The 26432-nt window shown below is 42.8% G+C and overlaps 1 protein-coding gene across 1 annotated transcript in view; it reads right to left on the bottom strand.

Annotated features, from left to right (window-relative positions):
* The window catches only part of DSCAM (DS cell adhesion molecule), a 333629-nt gene that overhangs the window by 163658 nt on the left and 143539 nt on the right, over positions 1-26432 (bottom strand). The window lies entirely within an intron of this gene.

Here is a 26432-nt window from a genome sequence, read left to right as displayed (position 1 = left end):
ACACGCTACACATGCATGGATGCGATCTGGGATACCCAAGTGAAAGAGGAATAGAAGGACATAAGAAGATCCTGCTGGGGGGGGGGTCAAGCCGATGCCCCATCTAGTCCAGCACCCTGTTCTTACAGTGGCCAACCCAAAAGCAGAAGCCGAGCACAAGAGCACTATCCCACCCTGTGATTTCTAGCAACTAGTATTCACAAGCATAATTCTATGAAGGCAGAGCATAGCCATCATGGCTAGTAGCCACTGATGGCTTTATCCTCCATGAATTTGTCTAATCCTCTTTTAAAGCCATCCAAGTTTGGCTTTGTATAGGCTGATTGGGTCAAAAGCCATTGGCTCATACAAAATGTTTCCTTGTGACTAAGCCTACAGATACAACACTCAGTTCAGGAGCTGTCACCCACAAATGAAACAAAATATTAATTCCTGTCTCTGCTGGCATGCCAAGGAAGAACAACGGGGGGCTTACACAAAATAGAATTGATGAGCCACCTACAATCACTGGAACTGCCATGGCCAGCTAGGAACTCACTTTAAGGACATAAGCAAAGCCCCTCTGGATCAGGACATACGCCCTTCTAATCCAGCACTCTTTCCCCCCAGTTGTCAACCAGATGCCCATAGGAACCATACAAGAAGAACCTTGCATGTGTCACAGAATTCACATTTTCTTGGGTGTGGTATTTGCCAAAGGCTATTTGCAACTTCCAGAATGCCAGTTGCTGAAGAATGGCAGCAGTTTGGGCCATTGTGCTCATGTCCAGCTTCTGGGCTTCCTATGTGCATCTGGTGGGCCGCTAAAGGAAGAGGATGCTGGACTCGATGGACCTTTGGTCCAACAGAGCTCTTAAATTCACATAAACAACAACAACAACAACACACACACACACAGAGGGAGGGAGGGAGCAAAAGAGGGAAAGAAGTCCCACTAAGAGCATACTTCCAGACATTTGGCAAAGCTGACAGCACTCTGTATTCCATTTGGCAAACATTCACTGACACATTTACATGCGAGGTAAATCATACAACACATAGTCCATTAGCTTTACAAGCAGCAAAGGATACATTATCACCATATTCCACTGTTTGGAAGCTGCTAATGACACAAGCAGGTTTGTTGTACAAGCTATTCACAGTTTTAAGTGTTTTGCACTCCAAGTGACAGAAAAACTGCTGGAAAAACTCTTTAATTGCAAGCCCAAAAGTTTCTGTTCATTAAGGATGCATCAAATAAATAGCACAGCAGAGTGTGTATATAGATCGCTGACTAGCTAAGGTAGTTTATGGGGAGAAGTTAGTTGGGAGCATTCTAGATGCTGATGTTGGTGTGAATCTGGGATTGTCTGTATGGTTGCTTCCGAAATCATTGCAATGCCTGCTTGGGTTGGACACTTAAAAGCAAACAGATTGATTACAAGGGGAATCTAAACAAAATATTCCCACAACTCAGCGTTCCTCTCCTTGATCTATGGAGATCCAAGCGTGGGTCCAAGACCTATGCATGTGCATCCGCTGCTACATCAGGACCCACGACTGGAAAGTGGAGACAAAACCAAATGCACACTTGAGTGCTGAAACTCTCTGTCCACACTGTACTATTGTCAAAGTACAAAGTCCCAATATGCACAGGGTTGTGCACTAGGCTGCACATGCAAGTTTTCATTCCATTACAACCAGTGGAATGTGCATAAATGCACATTTATCCATATGCACCCTGAGTACAAGCAAAGAGGCTGCAGATCTCCTCAAGGTCAGATCAAAAGAACCAGTGCTAGGAACAAGCACTGATGCAGCTGCTCCTGTGCTCTGTGTGAACAGAGGGGCAACAACAAATCTTCCTGCTCTTGGCTGCTTGTTTTCATCTCTGAGGGCAAGCAGAAAGGCAACAGCGGTGGTGGTGGTGGTAGCCCTCAAAGCCAGCTCAATGGACCAAAGCCTGAGGAGATCTGCAGTAAACCCTCTGCTCATGCCAACTCAAGTAGTGGGCTCCAATCACATAGATTTTTATGGCTGAATTTGCTCCCCTGTTTCAGCCTGAAGCCACTGAGGGCTTATTTTACATTGGGCAGGGGGCAGTGGCTGAGAAGTCTTCAGAGGCCGCATGACAGCAGACATATTTACTGGGTTAGAATGGCCCTCTCCCAATGCTAATGTACCAGCACACTTCTAGGAAATGAGGAGTGGGGTAACCAACAGAGAAATTGCTTTATTTACAAAGGCAGACTTCCCTGCCTGCTCAGTAACTGAAGCAGAGCATTGCACTTTGGCGGCAGGATGATGGGCTTGTCCTCCCACTGACTCCCAGCTCTCGGAAAAAGGACAAGTGAAGGGTGTTTCAATGTGGGTGCGCCCTAGGTTTAGGAAAATATTGGAATAAGGTGAGGAAAGGACTGTTTTGATATCTGCTGTCTACAGGGTCAAGATGCAGTATATATTTTAAGAGAAACAAAGGCCCTCTTCAGATGGAATAACTAGGGGTTAACTTAGCATGTAGGGGGAGGCATGGCAACAAGGACACTAACTCCACCCCCTGCCACTGCTCTCATCAGCCATCACAAGTTGGAGGCTGAAAAAGTGAAGCAGGAAGCCAGTGGGTCCCCTTCAACACTATGGTTCTACTATTCTAAGTACAGGAGGCTTCCTGCTTCAGAAGCTCATCCCCCAGCACGTGGAGGATGGTGACAGGGGCTGGAGTTCATGTGCTTTGTCCTCAAAGCTCCCTCTGGGTGTTCAAGTTAACCTGCTATCAGAACACCTAAAAGAGGACTTACATTGATTCCCTTTTTCAGCATCACACACAATTGAGAGGTACTTTGATTCATCAATAATTGCAACTGGCCCACTGACATGGTCCAGGTCATGAAATGGGAAGAGATGGGTGTAGTAAAGGAAAAGGTTGGAGAGGCTTGCTTGAAGGCTGGACTGAGGAATGATGCTGAGGAATGATGAAGGGCATTGCACCTTCAAAGAACAATTAGGGTAGAAACCACAGGGAAGTGGCACAGCAGTCTTTCTGCTTAGAAAGTCCTGGAACTGATCCCTATTCAATGATGCCAGGTAGAAGAACCAGATTTCAGATCTCAGACCTTGGAGAGCTGCTACCAGTCAGAGCAGGCACAGTATTGGGGCCAATCAACAGCCCCCCCTCCCCGTGGGGCAATTTGAGCTGTCACCATTCGAAACCCAGGCTGGAAGCCAGAATGGTATCAATGGAGAATGATGAAAGCTAATGAAGAAACGCTAAGTTTCCCTTTGGGGAGAAAAGTTCACAAAATAGTATCACATGCTCAAAACCCCTGTTGAAGAGATCTAAAGGAGAGCGGTACTGTTTAATTGTCTACATGCTGTGACTGCTGATCCCTGCAGTCGTGCTGCTGACAGTTTATCAGGTGCAGCATCCCACTTCCATGTGACGCTGGTATAAATCACAGGAAGCATGCCCAGGCTATGTCATCTTCCTCTCCAGCTCAATTAGCAAACAACTGTCTTTTCCTCTCAGCGTGCTCCTTTTATCATGTCTTCTCATGTTTCTCTGCCAGCTTCCTTCTCCTTTGTGCATTAGCAGTTGAGCTGAATGCTAATGAAGCACAGCTTAGTGGAACAGCAGGAGGTCCTTTGAGCCATTTCTTTGGCCCTTTAAAGAGGGCCTGGCCAAGAAAGGCTCCAGGATCACATCAGCTCCTTGAATGCAGCTGGCAAAACGAGATTCGAGATTCGTGGCAGGGGAAAGCTTCCCTTACACACCCACACACCCATTTAAAACAACAGCATCAGCAACCACTAGACTAGATCTTTGTGGAGTAACATTGCTTTGCTAATAATATAAAGGCAGGAAAAGGGAGGAGAACCACATGGATCTGCCTTATACCGATTCAGAGGGTTATCAGTCTACCTAGCACATTTTTCATCTACACTGATTTGCAGAGATATCAGATTGGGGTCTTCTCATTACTTGCATCTTCGTCTTTTTTTAAAACACACACACACACACACACACACAGAGAGAGAGAGAGAGAGAGAGAGAGAGATGCCAGGAATTGAACCAGGGAACTTCCATCTTCTGTGGTTTCATCCAGGGGACATTCCCAGCCCCACCTGGAGATGCTGGGGGTTTCATCTGCTGAGCTATAGTCCTTCTTCACGATCTCTATGTTAAGAACACAGATTGCTCTGCATGGAAGATGTTTCCCACCCACAAAGGGGCTGTTTTACACTTACTTACTTACTTACTTACTTACATGTTGCATTTCTATATCCTGCCTCTTTCTCCTCGTTTTATTCTCACAGCAACCCTGTGGTTAGGCTGAGAGACTGTGATTGGCTCAAAGTCACCCATGTGAGCTCCATGGCTGAGCAGGGATTTGGACTGTGTTCTTCCAGGTCCTGGTCCAACATTCTAGCCACTACACCATACTGGCTCTCTGATTACCTTTATTATCAACAGCTCTCTTATCACCTTTATATCCCACCCTTCCTCCCCCAAAAGTTCAAGGCAGCAAACATTGTTGCTGGCATCCTTCTGTCTCAAGAGGCAATGGAGGGCATCTCTGGGGGTGTAGTCAAACCACTGCTTTAGCAGCACTTGGGACACAATCCTGGGCAGTGTGTATGGAGGCCCTGAGCTTTCCAGATGACAAGACTCCCCTTCTCAACTTCACTGATGTGGTCCAAAAGAAAGCAGAGAAATACATTTGGCACCAGCTTGGCTGCAGGAGTTGCCAGAAGGAGGTGTACAAGGCGCCATCCAACCATCTTAGGGACTCCACTCTGGATTTGGGTAGACTTTACTCCTGAGCTTTTTCTTTTCCCAATGACATCCCACAAAGCAGTGGAGGTTTAGGGTCAGAGTTTTCCTTCCCCTAGATGGGCTACCTTCCCAGGTTGATGAGCCCCATCTGCGCCTCACTCCCTCTACAAGATGTGCAGAAACAGCCTTCTTGACTGTTGGACCCACTATTGATCTCATCCGCTCAATCTGACGGAGCCTTTCTTCATATGCGGGGTATGTCCCTAACTCACTGAAGGTTTGAAACCCATCTGCTACCCTCAAGTGGTTTAACTAGCCAGTCGAAGCTGTTCCCGGGGTGTGGTCACTGTCTCATAGAATCATAGAGTTGGAAGAGACCACAAGGGCCATCCAGTCCAACCCCCTGCCAAGCAGGAAACACTATCAAAGCATTCTTGACATATGGCTGTCAAGCCTCTGCTTAAAGACCTCCAAAGAAGGAGACTCCACCACACTCCTTGATAGCAAATTCCACTGTCGAACAGCTCTTACTGTCAGGAAGTTCTTCCTAATGTTTAGATGGAATCTTCTTTCTTGTAGTTTGAACCCATTGCTCCGTGTCCGCTTCTCTGGAGCAGCAGAAAACAACCTTTCTCCCTCCTCTATATGACATCCTTTTATATATTTGAACATGGCTATCATAACACCCCTTAACCTTCTCATCTCCAGGCTAAACATACCCTGCTCCCTAACCCCTTCCTCATAAGGCATTGTTTCCAGGCCTTTGACCAGTTTGGTTGCCCTGTTCTGGACACGTTCCAGCTTGTCTTGAACTGTGGTGCCCAGAACTGGACACACACAGTACTCCAGGTGAGGTCTGACCAGAGCAGAATACAGTGGTACTATTACTTCCCTTGATCTAGATGCTATACTAGAATTGATGCAGCTCAGAATTGCATTGGCTTCTTAGCTGCTGCATCACACTGTTGACTCATGTCAAGTTTGTGGTCTGCCAAGACATGCAGCTTCTAGGAGCCACAGGTTAGGGATGAGTGCATGGTGGGGACCAAAGGTGGACAAACTACCGCAGAAGCAGGGGCGTAGGAAGATAGGGGCGGTGGGGGCGGCGTGCCCTGAGTGACGTGATCCCAGGGGGGCCATCGCCGCTGTCTGCCCCGCCCCAAAACGTGCGCCCCGCCCCTGCGCATAGCACACCCCACCCCAAAACGTGCCACTACGTCACTGCGCACGACGCGCCCCGCCCCCAAAACGTGCACCCCACCCCACCTCCAGAACGCACGCCACATCACTGGGGGCAGCACACCTGCTCTCTGCCCCCGGTGGCGGAGCATGAAGCTCTGCCGCTGCCCAGAAGGAGCATGAGTTGACATGTCCCCCACCAGATGTGCTACCTCTCCCCTAACACCCCTGACACCCCAAGCAGCAAACAGCAAAGCAGTAAAACAGCACAATTAAAAAACAAAAAAGTAAAAGCTTCTAATAGCATCAAGAGCATCCTAAATAAATCTAAAAATGTTTAAAATGTGCACAGCGTGAGAATAAATACAGCTAAATCCAAAGCTGCATTTCTGCTCGCAGGAGAGTTTGTGCAAACCCTTGCAGAATTGGAAGTATAAGAACGGCTAATTAGCCCACTGATTACACCACTGCACAATCTCTTGCACAAACATTTGTGGAACAGCAGAAACAGTTATTCTCCCCTTCTGCCTTCTTTAAGTTTGTTTGGACCAAACCCAGATTGTTTTCAGTTTTCAAATTTGCCTCTCAGAGGTCTGCAGTAATTATCAATACTGACTTATAAACGTGCATTGTTTTACTTCACTTGCCAGGTTGAAAGCTGCAATTTGATTTCATTTGTGAAGCACAATGCGTCGCTTTTCAGCAGAAAGAAAACTGTGTTGTGATTATAATGACTGCAGGACACCTCGTAGGGAAACAGGAAGCTTAAAGAGGGCAGGAGTGGAATAGCAAAAGTCGAGAAATGATGTAGATATGAAAGTATTGACATCAGTGTATTCAGATACAATTCAGGTTTGATTTTGGCCAATCATGATAACTTCCATTCTGAAGCTTTTATCTGAAGCTAGCCATTTCTTGATCAAAACTCAGTTTTTTCCTGCTGTCCATCCAGAAAAGGGATATACAATATAACCTTCAATGTATCAACCAGACAACCAGGTTGGAGAGTAAGGATTAACTTGTCCCCCTTGAGGCAATTATAGATATAAATTGAATTGTAGGTGATTTGTATGTTTTTTAATGTGGGCTCTGTCTTCTGGTGTATTTGATAGCAGCAAGTTTCCGTTTATCTCTCATTATGTTCGATATGAAGCATAAAGAATTTGCCTGACATTTTAAACCAGTCATGCCACCTCAAATTTTGTCTTGGCACCTAACCATATGACAGTCCATCTTTAAACTGTACAACAAATTTTCATAGGATACTATTATTGACAAATACTACTAATTAAAATCAGGCAAGTTTTGCATCGTGACATTTTCAGTGACGTTGAAGAAATGGTTTCCTTCTCCTTTAGGATGCAAACACGATTGAAAATGTGAAGGGAGGGGAGCATTAGGAAAGCATGGCTCTGTCCTGTCATGTTGTCTTAGTGTTACATGGAATCCTGTGACGTGTGGCATTAAAAAAGGTCACACTGACAATCTGACTACTGCAATGCCAGCATATTTTTCACCACCAGCAGGAAATGAATAGAAATGAATTTCCTTCTGTGCATTTTAAATAACAACCCACTTTTCCAGTGTATCCAATTCCAAATCCTCTGCCTATTGTCTGGTATTTTCTCATCTTTATTTTATTTTTTTGTTTTATTTACCAGAGCACTCTAATTCACCCCTACCTATTTTAAAAAGAGTGAAACATACACATTTCTTTTAGTATGAGAACAGGGGGGGGGCGAGCACGGAAGTATATGAAAATGTTGTTTTTCTGTGTTTGGCTGCATTCTCTCAGTTCCAACAATTTGAGAGGGGTGTGTGTGTGTGTGTGTGTGTGTGTGGAGAGAGAGAGAGAGAGAGAGAGAGAGAGAGAGAGAGAGAGAGAGAGAGAGAGAGAGAGAGAGAGAGAGAGAGAGAGGTGGCATACGAATTAAAAGCAGAATGAACATAATGAAAAATTCAGTTAAAAAAACTAAAATAAGGCACCAGAAATAAATATACATGTATGTGTGTGTAGATCAGACCATTAAGAGACCAATTAAAATGGGGTTATGAGGCGTCTGTAAAAAAAAAAAACATATAAAAAATCCTTCCAGTAGCACCTTAGAGACCAACCAAGTTTGTCATAGGTGCTACTGGAAGGATTTTTTATTTTTATTTTGACTGCGTCAGACCAACACAGCTACCTACCTATAACTGTAAAAAAACAAAACATCGACAACGAAGTGGCTCTAAAATTCCCATTTCACATTGCTGCCATTTCTGCATATTAACTTGGAAGCTTCGGTTTGCTTCCACTAATGAAACCCCTGACGTGCGTCAACACCAACATCCTACTGCCACTGGGATGCCATCTTAATATTTCAAAACATTGGCATTTTAAACAAAAGAGAGAAGGGGGGAGAGAATGGATGACTTGCAGCTCTTTGGGGCTACAGCATGGCTAGCTACATAACAAACGCTGTGCTTGGAACTAACAAAACCAGGCTCAGTCTTCAGTTTGCTTTACTGGGACATTTTCCCTTTCATGTTCCTGTTGCTAAGTGATATTGTGACACATTTTAAAAGATTCTGCTGGCACTTTGTTTGCCTTGCAATTTGTTCATGCTCGCACTTTGGTTGCCTTGCAATTATTATAGTGGCACCTGGTAGGGTCAGTAGAATAAATGTCTGTCAGTTTATTTCAATGCAAGCTATTGTTCCCGAAGCTCAATTGCAATTCACATGATGAACGTGGGCTGTTTTGCGGGGTCGATGTGTTCTATTGTAAAGGCCCGTGTGTGTGTGTGTGTGTGTGTGTGTGTGTGTGTGTGTGTTTAAGAAAAAGAAGCAAAATTATTGAATTTTCTCATTGCAATTAAACAACAACAGCCCTAACTAAAATAAAACTGAAAAGATTTAACCAAGTAAACATATTTCAGGTGCCAGTCCAATAAATTCTCAGATTTGAAAGAATATGAAATTTGTGTGCCTGGAGTGTTAGAGAAAACAGTAGAGAAAACAGAAATAGACAAAATAGTGAAAACCTGAGATCAGACTGACTGGATTAAGGTTTAAGACATTTCATACAATGCGTCATACTCCTCACCAACCTATGAATCTCACTGTCATAGAACGTTTTGATGGCCCCTAGCACAAAAGGCTTTCTAAAAGTGTTAGAAGATGAATTCAAGGAAGACAACCACAACAACCTAATGCACAACTTGAAATTCTGAACCAAATTCTGAAATTCTGAACCATCTCCAAAATTGGGATGTGAGGAGGGGCACACCTTCCAGTCCAGAGCTCTGTTGCTTCGGCGCTTTAGCATGACCCAGATGATGACCGCCAGAGTGCTGGAACGGAAGATGCTCTGGTGCTCATCAGCAGGTGTGCCAGACCTCTGGTGTGCCCCTGTGGTTGTTGTTGGTTCCCCCCCCCCCACAATGTGATGATACTTTAATTCGCAGTAGTCAGGGAACTAAAGCTGCACTTCCTGTGCAATGGCATGTTGTGCCTTAATGGTCAGAACAAAGCCATCTACATTCTTTTCTTTTTCTTTTTGTTATTTTATATAAATTTTTATTAAGGGTTTTCTTGGTTTACAAAGATATGTGCAATGTCACTCTTAGCATTTTTACAAATCAGTTTCATTTGTTGAGACATTGGTGAGGAGAGGGGAAGGAAAGTAAAGGGGGGAGGGTGGGGGTGACAATGTTTCTATTTTGCTTAATAAGTGTGTGGTTGTTGTTTTTTTGTCAGCGTCGCTTGTGTAGGTTCTCTGTTGTTCACTTGTTTTCCTTTGATGGTGAGAGATGTTGGGGTTGGCCTAGGCCCTAGGATATGACTCAAGCCAGAGTGAGCATCTTTGGGTCTGGAGTGCCGTACCAAAAAATGGGGACATTCTGGGATGCAAACAGAAGCCGGAATTGGCACCTGGGATTCTGGGATTTCTCGCTTAAAACAGGACAGTTTCTGAATACCAGCTTCTGGAAACTGCAGTTAGGTCCTGATGGTGGGCTTCCCATAGACTTCTGGTTAGTCCACTGGCCTGTTGCTGTGGGTTTATTCTTATATGCTTTTGGCCACATCCCCTGAAAGCATTTCTAGCCACATTTATTTATTAAACCTAACACACGATGTATTTTTCCTCATTCCTGGAAATTTTGCCAAGGCAAATCATAATTGTTAACCTAACTGCCTGGAGGCTTTTATGAACAAGTCAGTAATAAGTGAAGGGAGGGAGAAGTGGCTTTCCTTTGACTTATGTGCTTGAATAAAAGGTGGTAATGGGTAAAACAGTATGAAGGAAATTAATGACACTCAGTAACGTGCCTCTGTAATAATAATGAAGATTTAATTATAGCTGCTGTGCTGGGCATGTTTATTTAAAATATATACCTGGCTCTGTTGTTTTCGGCATTAGAAGAGTAGGCCAGTTAACTTCATATATATGTTTTAGTCTCTGCAGGTTTTTTTTAAAAATATATCTGGAGACAACTCATCTTCACAGAACTCAGAAACACAGGCTGGAAAACGACTTGCTGTAGATCACACAGTGGATTATTTTTATATTCTTGCCCAATGTTCTAAAAAGATGAGCTCATAGGCTTTATAGCAGAGTTGAGCATAATAACAGGCCAGATGACAAAAGTAAATAAAATCCTTTATTAGGATCAACAAAGGTTCACAATGTAGGATGTGAGCTTTTGAGTTGCACTCAGAATTCTCCCTTAGGCTGTATCAAATAAAATAAAATAAAACAAGAGGGCAAAATGGGCATTTCTGGAGGAGGATGTGGTACTACCGGTAAGCCTACTCTACAGTTTTATTTCAGTTTGAAGAAGGTGATGGAAGAAACAGGTTAAGTTAAAACTCTATTTTGTGAATATGGTGTACAAGTGTCCTACTTCACAAAGTTCTCTGTTTAAACCTTTGAACAGAGGACTTTGTGAAGTAGGACACTTGCACAACATATTCACAAAAGAGTTTTAACTTAGCCATTTTAAAGTTAAGAGAACCATAAGAAGGGGCATATTATTGACACATTGGGAAAGGATCATAGCTCACTGGTACAGCACCTGCTTTACATGCAGAAACACCTAGATTCAACCCTCAGCATTTCCAAGTAGTGCTAGGAATGTTTCCTGCCTGAAATCCCAGGAAGCTGCTGCCAGTCAATACAGACAATACCGAACTAGGTAGATCAGTGGTCTGACTTGTGTCAAGGCATCTTCATTCCTATATTGAGAACAGGGGCCTTGAAGCTACTCATCGGAAGTTAACACCTAGACAAGAAACTGAACAGGTACATTGACTATTTGGTCAGAGTCTTTCCCACTATGGTGAGATGTATTGTATTATTTAAAATTGTACTTATGCATATAGATCAGCTTGTGCAGACTGTGCAATCTGTGCCTTCTTTTTTATTATGCACTTGCTTCAATTTTTGGCGGTGTGCATGTGTCCAACGTGTCAATATATCCAATATACATCTTCTATATATCTTCTCATCTACCCAGAAGTCTTCCTGCTAGGTCTCCATCATGCACCATCCAACTTGGCAAAGCACTTTGCTTCACTGAGATACTCCCAGAGGGATCTTGTATAAGCAGAGTGGTTAGTGTGTGTGCATAAAATTCAATGGAGGGAAGAAAGCCGGGCATCTACTCACAGCTCTCAATTACCTCTTCAGGGCTCAAAGTCACTTGGGATCTTTGCCATGTGGCTAACCAATGGCAAAAAATCAGCCTTAATTTCCTGTGAAATTGATGGAATCCCCAAACCTTGGCAAATGCTATATATGGCTTAATTGGGCCATGTTAGATTCAACTCATTAAACCAATGCTCTCTGCAAAGCAGTGGGCTTTCTCTCTCTCCCCAGAACCACAAATGCTTTGCTTTTTCTTCCACTCCAAGCCTGTGGTGCAGCATTATGAATAGTCATGAGCCATTACCAAGCACAGATTTTTCACCTAGTTTGTTTGCAGATAAATGGCCTTAAGCTTGGATATATGGGGAGCTACATTTGCTGAACAGTGAGTGCATCTAATGTGGACAAAGAACATGTTTGTGTGTGTGTGTGTGCAATTTGAATACTGACAGAGCTTTCAAAGTGCAGCTGGCATCAAGTAGAAAAATAGCACATTGTAAGTGAAGCTTCTCACAACACACACACACCTCTATCCAATAACTTGCATCAGTGTTATTTTAATGTTAGAATCTGACTGTTATTTTTTAAGTATATATTATCCCATATGTGTACTAAGATACAGAAGATAAAGTGAGACATTCAAAGACAATAATGGTGTTTGGGGGATTATGACTTTGGGAAAGGGTGGTAGCTTGGTAGTAAGAGCATAGCCTTTGTTGACCTACAGCAGGCATCCCCAAACTTTGGCCCTCTGTTTTGGACTACAATTCCCATCTTCCCCGACCACTGGTCCTCTTAGCTAGGGATCATGGGAGTTGTAGGCCAAAACATCTGGAGGGCTGCAGTTTGGGGATGCCTGACCTACAGATTGTGCCAGGTTCATTCCTTGCTCCCAGGCATCTTCAGGTAGGGCTGGGAAGGATTCATGCCTGGAAACACAGAGAGCCACTGCAGAGTGAACAAAACCATTGATCCAACCGGGTGTGAGGCAGCGTTCTATGTTTGTTTACTTGTTTATGGAAATATTTATATACTCTTTTTTCTTTTAAAAAATATGTATCAGAGTGGTTTACAACAATTACACACCAAGCCATACAGGTCCTTAAAATCGGATATTAAATCATATTATTCAGTATCAAAGCACTTCAGCAGTGTACTCAGTTGCTACACATCCCCCTTCACACCACCCTAACAAATGTAGCTTCTTGCCATTTACTAATGAAGCATAGCCCCACCCATTCCACCTGGTCACAGTGTCCAGAATTCAAATAAGTAGATGGTGCGAAAGCCCGCCAATCCCAAGCACCTGGCCTGGGAATTCCCCAAGGGCTGGCTGACTGGTCCCAGCCTTGCTCCCTGGGGATAGGGGCCCAAGGCAACGGGCCACAACAGCCGCCCACCCTGTGACCAGGGAAGCAGCCATTACCCCAAGAACTGTAGCTTTCCAACCTTTACTAATGAAGTATAGTCACTCACATTGTAGTCTCATTGCTGAGCAACAACATGCAGAGTTCAGTGGAGTGTCTCTGAGGTGAACTTGCCTGGAGGCAGAGTCAGCATTCGAAGTCAGGGCCAGTCCTAGGGCCAGGAGAACAGCAATCCGTGTGGTTAGATGGTCCAGGGGTCAGGGAATCTGATAGCCATGGGGTTAAAGGGTCAAGGCAAGCAGGAAGCAGCAAGGCAGGGCCAGGAACTACAAGTGTTGTTACCAGCATCTGACTGCAGCTGAGAGCTCTGCTTAAGAAGGCTGAAGCCAGCTGGTTCTCACCAGAGCCTTCTCCTCTGTGTCATTTAAGGCTGATCAGCTGCAGGTGGAGTCACTCTGCCTTCTCTCCCTTCAGGCTGCTGTTCAGCAGGTGAAGCTGACTCCTGGCCCATGACAGGCACCACATGTCATATTTGAGAATGTGGAGCACTGTGTTAACCACACAGCATTGGCCTTGCTGGCTGCCCAACCAAGATTTGTTACAATTCAGAGGTTAGGCAGGTTAAATAAGGATGAAGACATATAACTCTATACTAACATGTTGAGTATATTACTACCCTCTGGTGGGTGTGCTGAGGCTCAGACTTCCTCCCAATCTTGGAACTGCAGAGATAGGCAAGAGCTATGGTTGGCCGCTGTGAGAACAGGATGATGCACTAGATGGGCCATTGACCTGATCCATGAGGCTTTACTTATGTTAAAAAGGAACTAATTCGAGTTCACATTATAAAACAAACTGTTCAGTTCACAGATCAATTCAAGATCATCCAGATGATCTTCAGGAAAAACAACAACCCAGCATTCAGAATGATACAATCAGCTGATGGATAAACTATATTGGGGACTAAGAAGACATTGAAACACACACAAACACAGCTGAATGTGAATTCTTTAATTTATATTCCCAGCCCTTGTGATCTTTAAGCTTGAACATTAATGTGAACAAAAATAATTTAAAAGTTCGATCTGAAAATGAACTTAACTCATACTCAGTTCGCCTGGTAATTATAGTTCAGATATTTTTGAACTAATTCAGTGAACTTCATTAAAATGAATTAGTTCATCCCAAGCACTGGTTAATATAATGCTCCACTTCTGTGGATCTATAAAGGATTTCATACAATTGTCCTAGCAAATGTAAAACACTGCAAAGTATCATACAAATAGATCTAGGTGTTTTTCCTAGTGCAAGCCTTCAGGCTATTTTGGTTCAGAATGTCTATCTGACCATTGCAGCAGACCCTTTATGGATCTGACAGCTTAACGGCCTCATCTTTGGCTGTATAGCTGAGAAATTTTAACAAGATGCCTTGGGCAGGCACTAGGGTGTGACCTTGCCACTGCATAGTAGTGTGCCTGCTCTACTTTAGCAGGGATATGTCCTGGGATTTCTGGTAAAACTTTCAATTGCTGGACAAAGTCAGTGGATATCCTTCCTTCACAGCCCTTTCCCACTTTCATGCTGAGGTTATTTCTGTGCAACTTGATTTCTAGATGTGCATCCTAGTCCTTTTCTGAAGTTCTTCTTTAAGACCTTGCAGCTTATTACCCAAAGCAATATTGGCATCTTTGGCATCTGACACCCATTGTTTCACAGTGGTAACTTCCCATGGTTAGGTTTGCAATTGAGGCCTTAATTCCTGTTATTTCAGATCACACTGCTATGATTTTTATTCATTTGTCTTGTCTTGCATTATCTGAGTTTTTCTTAGCTGCTGCTACGGCTCAGATCTAAGCAAGGCACTCAACAGTTCTTCACTATCAGAAGACCCATCTGCCATTTTCCCCACTCTAATGGTCTGTGTTATGGTTGAGGCGGATTTCTGCCTTTTGAGCTGGGAGGCAATCAGGGAACCAAAGATGGTTGCTCTGATGGGGTAGTATCTTCACTGTAGGAACTAGGGAGGTTGCAATTTGGGTGGATACAGGTGGTGTGGGGCTGGAGATTCAATGAGACATGACTACTACCGGTATCTTCAAGCTCCTATTAGAAGCTTGGCTCATTCCATGTGCGGAATTAAAGATTTCTATAGCTTTGACCTACCCTATCATCTTCTTCTCCTTATTTCCCATTAAAGATGCAAACCATCACTCTTCCTACTGTACAGTCCTCAGTCACCCTAAGAGTAAACAATATCCATTTTTTCTTTCTGCTCCTTATGCCTGTCTAGCCTTCTTTCATGAGAACACAGAAATATGTATTATGCATAGCTGCCAACTCTCCCGTTTTCCCCGGGAAAACCCCTTTTTTACTCACCTTTTCCCGGTGGTCCCCCGTATCACTTCGTCTCCCGTTTTTCTCCATTATTTTCTCCTGCCGGTGGCCATTTTTTTCTTTCCGATTTGCCCTTCTATGGGCACCAAAAATGGCCGCCGCCAGCTTCAAAAGTCGCATTTACGCATGTCCGGAAGTGCATAGACGCGACTTCCGGTGTTTGCGGCGGCCATTTTGGTGCCCATAGATGGGCGAAGCGACACCGGAAGTTGCGTTGGCACACTTCCTGACATGCGTACAAGCGATTTTTGAAGCCGGCGGCGGCCATTTTGGGTGCCCATAGAAGGGCAGAGCAACACCGGAAGTTACATCGACGCAACTTCCGGTGTAAAATGGCTGCCGGTCCCGGATTCTGCTGTCCGGAACTTGGAAGGTAAGCTTATGCCACATCAGACCAATGGTCCATCCAGCTCGGCACTATTGACACTCACAGGAAGCAGCTCTCTGAGGCTTCAGTTAGGGGACATTTCCTACCTGGAGATGCCAAGGATTGAACCAAGGACCTTCTGCATGCAAAGCAGATGCTCAACCACTGAGCTACATCCTCCCACCAAAAAACATAGGAATACTGAGTCAGGCTGGTCCATCCAACTCAGTACTGTCTGCATCTATGTCATTATTGTCCATATTTACTGACAGTAGCTCTCCAGGGTTGCAGGCAGGGTTCTCTCCTAGCCCTACCTGGAGATGCCAGGGAATGAATCTGTGTCGTGGACTGGCTGGGTGCAGAGGACTGGTGGAGGCACCAGACAGGGAACCCCCGGAGGAGGAAGGCTCCAAGACAGGGAGCTGGTGGTGGGATGGTGATGATGAGTGGTGAGAGGGAGAAGGAGCAGACTGGGAGAAGGGAGGAGTCTTGAGAAAATGTAACTGAATTTCCTTCCTTCCATTATTACTCTTACCTGTTCTTTTGCCTCCCCACCCAGCACCATTCCTGTAGTCAAAATTTAGAGTGCCCAAGCAACTCTGGGCAGGATCTGATTCACTTATTTTACACTGCAGAGCATCACAAACACTGAAAGCATAATAACAGTACCAACAATTCTGGAGCTAATAAGCGAAAAAATATTGCACTGACTAGAGTTATCATGCAAGCAATCGGGCTCTGGAGTGTTGTACCTACTACAGTAATATAAAGGCACAGGGTGGGGTAGGGGGAAACTAATATTGGAAATGTCAAGTATTACTTCAAGGAATCCCCTCCACGGCATGTGAAATATTGATTAAGCTGCAGCTAAAGTGATTTGCAGTGCTATTTGTTTATAATATTTTTAACAGAGCCTCCTGTTCTCAAAGCACAGTGCATCGTTTGTCCTTCCATACATGTGCCCTTCTATAAATAGCTACTTATCGCCAGACAAAACAATTTGCTGAGGATGTAGCCAGACCGGAATCTAAAGAGTTGACAGGCAGCTTAGCCAAAAGGAATTAATGCTTTGCTGTTCATGATATGGGCCAAAGGTGAGAGGAAAAATAGGGCAAGCAGTTATTTCAATAGCTCAGCAGTACTTTGCACACAGAAGACAACACACCCAATACCTGGCATTAGGTGGCATGAACATAAATGGTATCTAAACAAAATAAAAAAATCCTTCCAGTAGCACCTTAGAGACCAGCTAAGTTTGTCATACGGTAGGTATGAGCTTTCGTGTGCATGCCCACTTCTTCAGATACACTGAAGCAGAAGTTACCAGACCCTTATATATAGTCAGAGGGTGGGGAGGGGTATTACTCAGAAGGGTGGTGGGAATGGGTGATTGGCTGATAGGAGTGGTGAACCTGTTGATGACTAGCAGCTGAAAGTCAACATATTCAGCAATGGGGTTAGGGGCAGCCAAAATGTTGGACGACAGCTTCAATCCATCCCAGCATGACCAATGGTCCAGGAATGAAGGGAGTTGCAGTCCAACAACATCTGGAAGGAACCATGTGGGCTGCCCCTCAATGAAGGACAGTGTTTTGATTCAGTGTAATACAATACCGTTTACTTATTGGTAGAAGGCAGTGAGGGGCAGGTGGGGCTCGTCAACCTGGGAAGGTAGCCCATCTAGAGGAAGGAAAACTCTGAATCCAAACTTCGTCTGTCTTGCAGGGTATCTTCAGGAGAAGAAAAGGCTACAATGTAAACCCTAAATCCGGAGTGGAGTCTTGGAAATGGTTGGATGGTGCCTTGTACTCTTTCCAGAAACTCCTGAGGCTAAGCTGCTGCCAAGCTCTGCTTTCCTTTGGACTACAGAGTGGCTGGGGCAACCCAGTCAGATGGGTGGGGTACAAATAATAGATTGTTGTTGTTGTTGCATCAGCACGTCTTGTCATCTGGGAAGATTATACAGTATAAATCTTTCACCTTTTTCCTAACAAAAATCTAATATAAAACTTTAAGATTCTTGGTTTAAAAGAGAGAGTTAAAAGCAAGTAAGTAAAGGCATTAAAAAGGTGGATCAAAATCAACAATAGTTAAGAAGCGATAAATCACCAAAAAGGTATGCATGTCTGTACAGGCTTGCCTTAAGAAAAAATGTTTCAAGCAGGTGCTGAAAACAGTACAGTGAAGGCACCTGCTTGATGTCAATAGGCAGGGAGTTCCGAAGTGTAGATGCTGCCACACTAAAAGATGGGTTCGGCACAAGTGAGGAATGGGTGCTGTGTGGCACCTATAACAGTGCCAGTTCCACAGAATGAAATGGCTGAGAGTGGGCATATAAGAGGTAAGGTGATCCTGGCAAGGTCTTTTTAAGCCTCCACTTTGCACATTCTCCAAAAGACAACACACCCTTCAGCTGCTTTGCAACAAGGAAAATACGCCTGTAGCATTACTTATTTCTGTGAAACTCACCACCCTCCTAGAAGTCTGCCACCCACATATAATTCATGGTTCCCATGGGTCTCAAACAGAAACAGTAATATATGGAGAAATGATACACAAACTGAGGGTTTTTTTCTCCACTCATTCTACACATTTACAAGATTTGTTCTTTCATAAATTTTGCATTTGATACCAGAATTAATGTCAACAAAAGCCAAGTGCTGTCACCAAGATTTCTGCCCGGTTCTGTTTTGTTTCTGCCCTCCACTTCAAAGGAATGAAAAGGGAAAGAAGAAAGAAGAAATGTTGGCAGAATGTTAATCTCTAGCAGCAAAGGGTAAGGAGAATAAAACATGCAAAACATGTTAGCCTGCTGCAAGGGAGCTGACACCATTTACAAGTGAAATGAGTCTTTGGGTTTAGTGGATTGTGTTACAGAGCCAAAGTGCCATTCCATTATTGCAGAGATTGAAGCTCTGAACAAACCTGTTGGAGATCTATCATCATTTTCTGGCAAAAAGTTGCTGCAAAATCAGGTTGGGTGAAAACACAATAATGTGATATAAAATAGAAAGCCCAGCTGAAATAATTACTTTGGAACCATTTCGGTTTTCTTCCATTTAGGAAAAGAAAATGATAATGTCCGCTAAAGGCAGCCGTTTGCTCTTCCAGGTGCTGCCAATCTGTGCAACAACATAAGATTTTTTAAAAAAACATGCAATACATTGTGGCAGCAATCCTACACCTGGCAATAAATCCAGTCGAGTTCAATGGGACTTACTTTTGAGAAGATAAAGGATTGCACTGCTAGTGCAAAGATGAAGAACCTGTGGCCTTCCAGATGTTGTGGGACTACAACTCCCATCATCCCTGACCATTGGGCATGCTAGCTGGGGCTGATGGGGATTGGAGTCCAACCATACCTGGAGGGACGCAGCATCCCCATCTTTGCACAAACACAAAGCCACCATGAATGCAACTACTGTAGAGAACAATTACTGTATTGAAATTAGTTAGCAGGCAGACAAAAGCATTCATATGGGAAGAAGAGGAAGTTTAAACATTTATTACTTTGTAGGACAGAGCAGCTGTTAACATCTACCGGTATGTGAAACTATCCAGCATGCTTCTGGGGGAAACATATGGGGCCCAAGAAAGCTATTAAGGTCAAATAAGGTCAATGGGAGCCTAGTTTCTGCACATAGGATAACATAGGTTATGCTTTGCCTGAACTCAAGTGGATTCTAGTATAAACTTCATCAGCCAGAGTGAAGCAGATCATCAAAAACTATCAGAAATGTTTGCTGGGTTATAGACCTTCCTGATCAAGCACCCATTCCTAGTTCACTAAAATGCTATAATAATAATAATAATAATAATAATAATAATAATAATAATAATAATAATAATTTTATACCCCGCCCATCTGGCCGGGTTCCCCCAACCACTCTGGGCGCCTTCCAACAAAATACTAAAATACAGAAATCCATCAAACATTAAAAGCTTCCCTAAACAGGGCTGCCTTGAGATGCCTTCTAAAGGTCTGGTGGGAGGGCATTCCACAGGGTGGGTGCCACTACCAAGAAGGCCTGGTTCCCTGTAACTTGCCTTCTCATAGTGAGGGAACCGCCAGAAGGCCCTCGGCGCTGGATCTCAGTGTCCGGGCTGAACGGTGGGGGTGGAGACGCTCCTTCAGGTATACAGGACCGAGGCCATTAAGGGCTTTAAAGGTCAGCACCAACACTTTGAATTGTGCTATGGCTTCCAGAATTGAGCAATCCAGCAAATGAAAGTCCTGCTTCAGTTTACCCTAAGTGTCCCAGTGGTGCACACACATGTATCTGGCATGCAGGGGCGGAATCAGTCATTTCATCAGAGGCAGCAGATATGGGCATATAAAATGATGCCTGGGGTGGGTCTTTAAATGTCCATCCTTATCAGAGCTCCCTCCAATACACCTGCACAGTGCTGATGCCACTGCACCCCTCTCCGTCCAGATAAAGCAGCTGCAATGCTGCTCCTGGGAGGCCAAGAGTGCATCAACCCCCCTCTCTGATGGCCAGTCATGGGCAGCACAGATAGGTGGGGGAAGCTGAGTGTTCTTTTTCAGCTCAAATTTTGATCCAAGACAGAAAATAATTTTGGGGCTTTAAAAGCTTGCCTCTCGTCTGTGAATGTTTTTTTTTAATAAAATCATAGAATTGTAGAGTTAGTAGGGAGGATAATCTAGTCCTGCAGGAATATGCAGCTGTCCCTGCAACCTTGGCATTATCAGCACCTGAGAGCCAAAAGTGCATTTCCAAGCTAGAATCAGAACAACTTCACAAACGTCTCTAGTAATTATGGGGATTTTTGAAAGGCAAACCAAGGCAGTATTGTGCGTTATTTTTTGGAGGGGTGGTTCTCTAGCATGAACATCCGTTGTTCCACAAGCACAATGAGTTGGTTGGATTCAGCTGCACAGCAACTCAAGATCTGGCTGTAATAACAGTTATGGTCTTAAAGATACAATTGCAATTTATATAAATGATGACAATGACAATGATTCTCTCTCTCTCTCTCTCCTTTAAAAAAAACCTTGGAAAATAAAACTCGCCTGTGGAATGGGAATAAGTGGGGAAAGAAAGAAAGAACCAGAAGAAAAAGAAATTTGCACTTAGAAAGCTGAAGGCTTTGGGGGGACTAGGGATTTGGAGTTTGCTCTAATTGCCTGCTTATTCCTTCATTATGGTTGAAGGGCTCTGGTAATTCACCAGTATTAAATATTCAAGACCTGGTCTGGAGGAAACGTTCTTTAGGGATTGCTCTCATCACTTCAGCACCAATTGAGAATTCAGCTCTGTGCCTGCCTGTGTTTGCCTATAAAGCAGCACTTTCCCCTTTTTCTCCCTTAAAAAAACCCCCCACCTGACTCGCTCCCATAAAGGGCTTCAAGCATTGTAGTAATGTGAGATTATTTGGTTAATTAATGGTTGTGAATCTTTTTTGGAACACTTAATTTTGTTGATGTGTTTGAGATAGAGGAAGTAAGAGTTTTGTAAAGATAATGGCACTTTTCTGTCCATCAGCACACGCAGTATTAACATGGCATGGTTTAAATTCTGGGGTTTCCCAATCCCATGCAATCCAAAATGTAAAGTAAAGTTAACAATCTTATCTCTGACATTAGTCCCAGGTACACTAAAAGAGAGATTGGGTTTCATTTGAGTATACTGGAAACTGAAGATCTCCTCCCTATCTATTGCTTTATGTTTCCATGCCGAAATTCAAGCGACCCCTACAATAGAGTTTTGGTGTAGCAGCAAACAAATTTCATTTTGACACGGCAGTAAAAAGGAAAAGAAGAAAAATATGGGGTCAGATCTATAACCCAGGATGAGTTCAGAAGGAACATGTTGTCAATTAAGATAAATGGTAAGGAGATGGTATAGCCTAGGTCAGGCATCCCCAAACTTCGGCCCTCCAGATGTTTTGGACTACAATTCCCATCTTCCCCAACCACTGGTCCTGTTAGCTAGGGATCATGGGAGTTGTAGGCCAAAACATCTGGAGGGCCGCAGTTTGGGGATGCCTGGCCTAGGTGCTATCATCAATCCAAGATCCTTTTTTTTAGAATAAAGTAAACCTTTTAACAAACAAAGTGAGAATTCAGAAACCGTTTCTTTCTTATAAGTAATACCTGTTTTTATTATTTTCATCCATATGCATTAAAACACACTTGCTGTCTTGGTATGAATATACGTAAGTGGCAATGTAACCGTTTTTGACATGATCCCCTATATTTGCTCAGTAAAAGCCGGCAAATATAGTTTTGCTGTGAGAACATATTTGCAAAACCACTTAGCAAGTATGGATATGCAAAATATATTCTATAGACATTTAAACACTTACACACACAAACAAACAAACAAACAAACACACACATGGTTCTTGCAGAACAAGGTGAAGTTCCTTGAAGGATCCAAAGCAGTTCTTAGAGACCCCTTTCCTGACTGCCTCTGCCCACTGTATGTTCCAAGTCCAGGATGTAATATCTGCTGCTAGAGACTTTGCAAATGATGCAGGCAGAAAACTGAACAGCACAAAACCTTCTCCCTAACAGCTCTCCTCTAAAATGGCTGCTGCTCTAGATTTCTGTTATTTTATTGATGCTCACCAGAACTGCTTTTCTTCATATTATTGTTCATAAATAACGTTGGTTCCTACTATCAGCTACTATTGCTATACAGTGTATGGCATGGTATTTATTCATTCTAAAGTTGTGTTATTAGGTTGTGGGAGGAACAGCACAATCCACCCATACAGGTATTCATAGCTCATTTTTCAATTTCTAAAAAAGGGGTTTAGAATGACTAACATTAAAAAAAATGAAAAATAGCTAATCACATTAGAAAAAGGACACAGCAGAACTTTAGTAACAGTTAACATATATTAAAGCCAATTAAATCCATATACCACTAAGACAATGCATATACCAACTCATCTAAAAGGCCTAGGCAAATAAAAAGGTCACATCTGGTACTGGAAAGATAACTAGAGCCAGGTAAACCTCTCTGGGGAGGGAGTACAGGAAATGGGATACTACCATGTAAGAGGCACTCTATTTGGGTCACCATGGCCCTTAACTGAGATAGTGGTGGAAACCCCCCTAAAAATGGCTTCTGGTGATCTCAGGTTGAAGAAGGCTTAGGCAGGAGCAAGCTGTCCTTAAGGCACACAGATCCAAAGCTATCAAACATAAAAGTCAAATGTGGCATTTGGAACTAACAGCAAGAAGACCAAAAGCTGTTCTCAGAAGCCATTTTGTTAAATACCTAAATGTTAAAGTAGGCTACAGGCTTTTGCAACACCTTTGTAAGCCACCTGTATTACATTCATCGTAATTAAGCCTGAACAGTATTCCTTTACTCCTTTGATGGATTTTCAGAAGATTCTCATTGAAGAGATAAGATGATTTCCAAAATGCTAGTCTTACATTATCCCACATGTACCATATGGACTTAATAAATATGTTGCAAGAACAACTCTACTGGCCTCCAAGAACATGTTGGTTTCTCTGCATGTTACTGAATTACTCGCTAAGCCTCACATGTGTTAACAGAGAATAGATAACCTATGGAATTTGATGCCCCAAGATGCAGGTGATGTCCATTAGTTTGTATAGCTTTAGAAGGTTGTATGGGACAAATTCATGGAAGACAGGGCTATCAATGGAAACTAGTAAGGCTGACTATGTTCTACCTCCAGGTTCCGAGGAACAATGCTTATGTGCTCATGTCTTTGATGGGCTTCTTATAGGAATCTGATTGACCATGGTGGGAAACAGAATGATGAACCGGACAGGTTTCTGTTCTGAGCCAGGAAGGAAGTTTTTGAGCCTAACATTCTACTATTACAGTTGCATATGAACAACTTTCATTTATTGTAATAGGACCTACCCTTTGCAAATATTTCTGAAAGACAGAAAACCTAACTTGCAAGGAAGATTGCCAATACCTGCCTGTTAGTTGCTGTGCCATTATGCCCTTTGGTTTGTCCAAGGCATGAAACCATTTGGCAAATTTAGCTTCTCTTGTCAAAACACAGTGCTACTGTCTATGATTTTCTGTTGGCATCAAAGGCACAGGGAGTCTTTTTGGGAAGCCAGGGCTTGTCAAATCTATGAAGAAGATGAAGGAGGAGGAGGAGGAAGAAGAAGAAACACTTTCCTGTTAGGGTTTGGTAGAAAAAGCATCCAAAAACCCTTTCACTTGTTGCACAGTCTTGTTTTTCTGATTTCTCGTATGTGTTTACATTGATGGTTCCACATATTGGTAAGGGATCAAGTGGTTGCTAAGGTGTGGGTGGCAATCAGAGACAACCCTCCAGCTTCTAGTCCTCCAATTAAACTCTTCTCCTGTGATTTAAACTCATAACATAAAGGTCATTTGGGACCTATTCAATGAGAGTGATATACAATGGACCTAATTAAAAATCCCAGTACTATTTCCTGTTTGCAGCCCCTCTGTGGATCATGATAAAATGCGTTCTTCGTGACATTTAACATTTTGCCAAACAACAGTTTAAAATCCTGTTCTGTTAAAAATGTGCAGACCCTCACACATAGCTGGCTTCTTCTGTCATTGCAGAAAATGTTTGCGATTGAATAAGATATCCCTTCCAGAAAGGATTGTTGAATGCTGTGCCCACTATAAATTGGAGCAGTGTTGCTAAGGTGACTGGTACTGCTATTAAGCATCTTTACTGCCTACTGGAAAAAAAATTATTGCAATGCGCCACACTCCTGTTTCATTAATACGCAACCAACGTATAAAACTGCTTGCTTAATCATGAAGACTAATGGCTACTGTCAGAGCTTTGTTACAAACTTATCTCCACCACCAGGACTGATGCACTGGGACAACAATAATACACACTGCATCTGTGATGAGTCAAAAAATGAATATTCCAACAAATTGAAATATTCAATGGGGAGGACTTGTCTGATTTGCTGGGATTATGATCCGTTTATGGGTCAAAAAATCCAGGGCAGTATTATCTTGGTGTTCGCCTAGAAAATAAATGGATGAATATAAAGGACATTGCTCTAGCCCATGGGTAGAGAACGTTTTTCAGTGTGGGGGGACATTCTCTTCTGCACAACCTTCTGAGGACCACATGCCAGTTATAGTTGGGGCAAGAGGTAAAAGTGGGTGGAGTGATCAATGCAAATGTTACCGTTGTGCAGTTGGATTTTGCACACTTTTCTCTTCTCCATCCAGACAAGCAGAAGGTATTAACAGAGTTCAATTGGAAGCCGCCCAGAGTGGATGGGGAAACCCAGCCATATGGGTGGGGTATAAATAATATATTATTATTATTATTATTATTATTATTATTATTATTATTATTATTATTATTATTCAAGGACGCATTCCAGCCAGGCAAAAACACTTGAAGGGGATGCACAGCAGAACTGGCAAGGGGTGTAGTTGCAAGGGCCAAAAAGGCCAGGGGGGGTCACATTTGGCCTCTGGGCTGGAGGTTCCCCACCTGTGACCACAATGGACAAATTTCCTATGAAACATCATTAGCAAGGCACTATTAATGGATACAGTTTTCCATAATATTCCAGGGTACATTGTCCATATTGTTCAGTTAATTTTTTGTTTTTCCAGTTGTGATTTACTATTATATTCAACTGTCTTCACTTTAAAAGTTGGATAAAACGGGTTGCTTTTTATGGAAATACATTGGTATTTTGCCTAAAATATTTTGAGTTATTAAAGCAATTGTATGATAGCATGCAATTTTGCAGGCAAAAGCTACCACCATTCATTGCCAGAAGGGAAGGTCATATTTAACGCTTTCTTTATTCATTTCCTAGGACAGCCAACCCAAGAAAGCCAACATAGCCTTAAAAAACAAAACCAAGTGTGCCCTGCACTCTCAGCCCACACAGCAATTAAAATTTGCCCTCAGCCTTACTGATTAAAATTGGCCTCCACTGATTAACCAACTAAACCTTTAGTAGATTAATCTACCGATTACAGCTTGCAGCTACTATAATCAGAATGAAATAGCTAATCAGTTGTCAGATGCCAGATGGGAGGAATCCTATTTTAGAGCAAAAAACTGTACTAAGCAAACTTAAAGACCCTTCTAACCTTATAGTGGCGATTCCAGAAATAATTCAAGCCTCAATCGATATAACCTCACAAAAGGAGGATTGTAAATAGGTTTTGCTTGAAATTATGCACCTACCATAATCACACTTGGTCTGCTAACTCACACACTACTGTGGTATGGGCATATTTAAATGTGCGGCATAATTTAATAAATTCCAAGAGATCCAATGAACACTTTTTATGTTTTCTACAAAAACCAACTTTCTTGAAATCTATGGGTTGTATCCAAGTAGGTTCTACTCAGAGTAAATCAATGAATCTAAATTAGTCATGTCCATCTATTCCATAAGTCTACTCCGAGTAAGATTAGCATTGCCTACAACCCTAAAACACTAGGAAAAATATATATAAATCACAGCTCTTGGGTGTTAAAAGTATTCTTTGGGTACCATATTGTTTCTCCTAATTTTTATATTATCTGTAATTTTTATATTTTTAGCTCTATATCTATTTTTACTGATTGTAAAGCAAGTATGTCTCGTTGTGTCTATTTTTATGTTTATATGAGCTTAAAGCTGAAATAAATCTATCTATCTCTCTATTCTTTGGGTTATAGCTTGCTTTGCAAACTGCATATGATCCCAAGCTGTCAAATTAAAGCCCATATTCATTCTAAAACTGAAGGCTAAAATGA

This window comes from Zootoca vivipara, chromosome 4, assembly GCF_963506605.1.
Source record: "Zootoca vivipara chromosome 4, rZooViv1.1, whole genome shotgun sequence".
Taxonomy (NCBI): domain Eukaryota; kingdom Metazoa; phylum Chordata; class Lepidosauria; order Squamata; family Lacertidae; genus Zootoca; species Zootoca vivipara.
The sequence above is the reverse complement of the archived record's forward strand: the minus strand, read 5'-3'. Positions and strand labels throughout refer to the sequence as shown.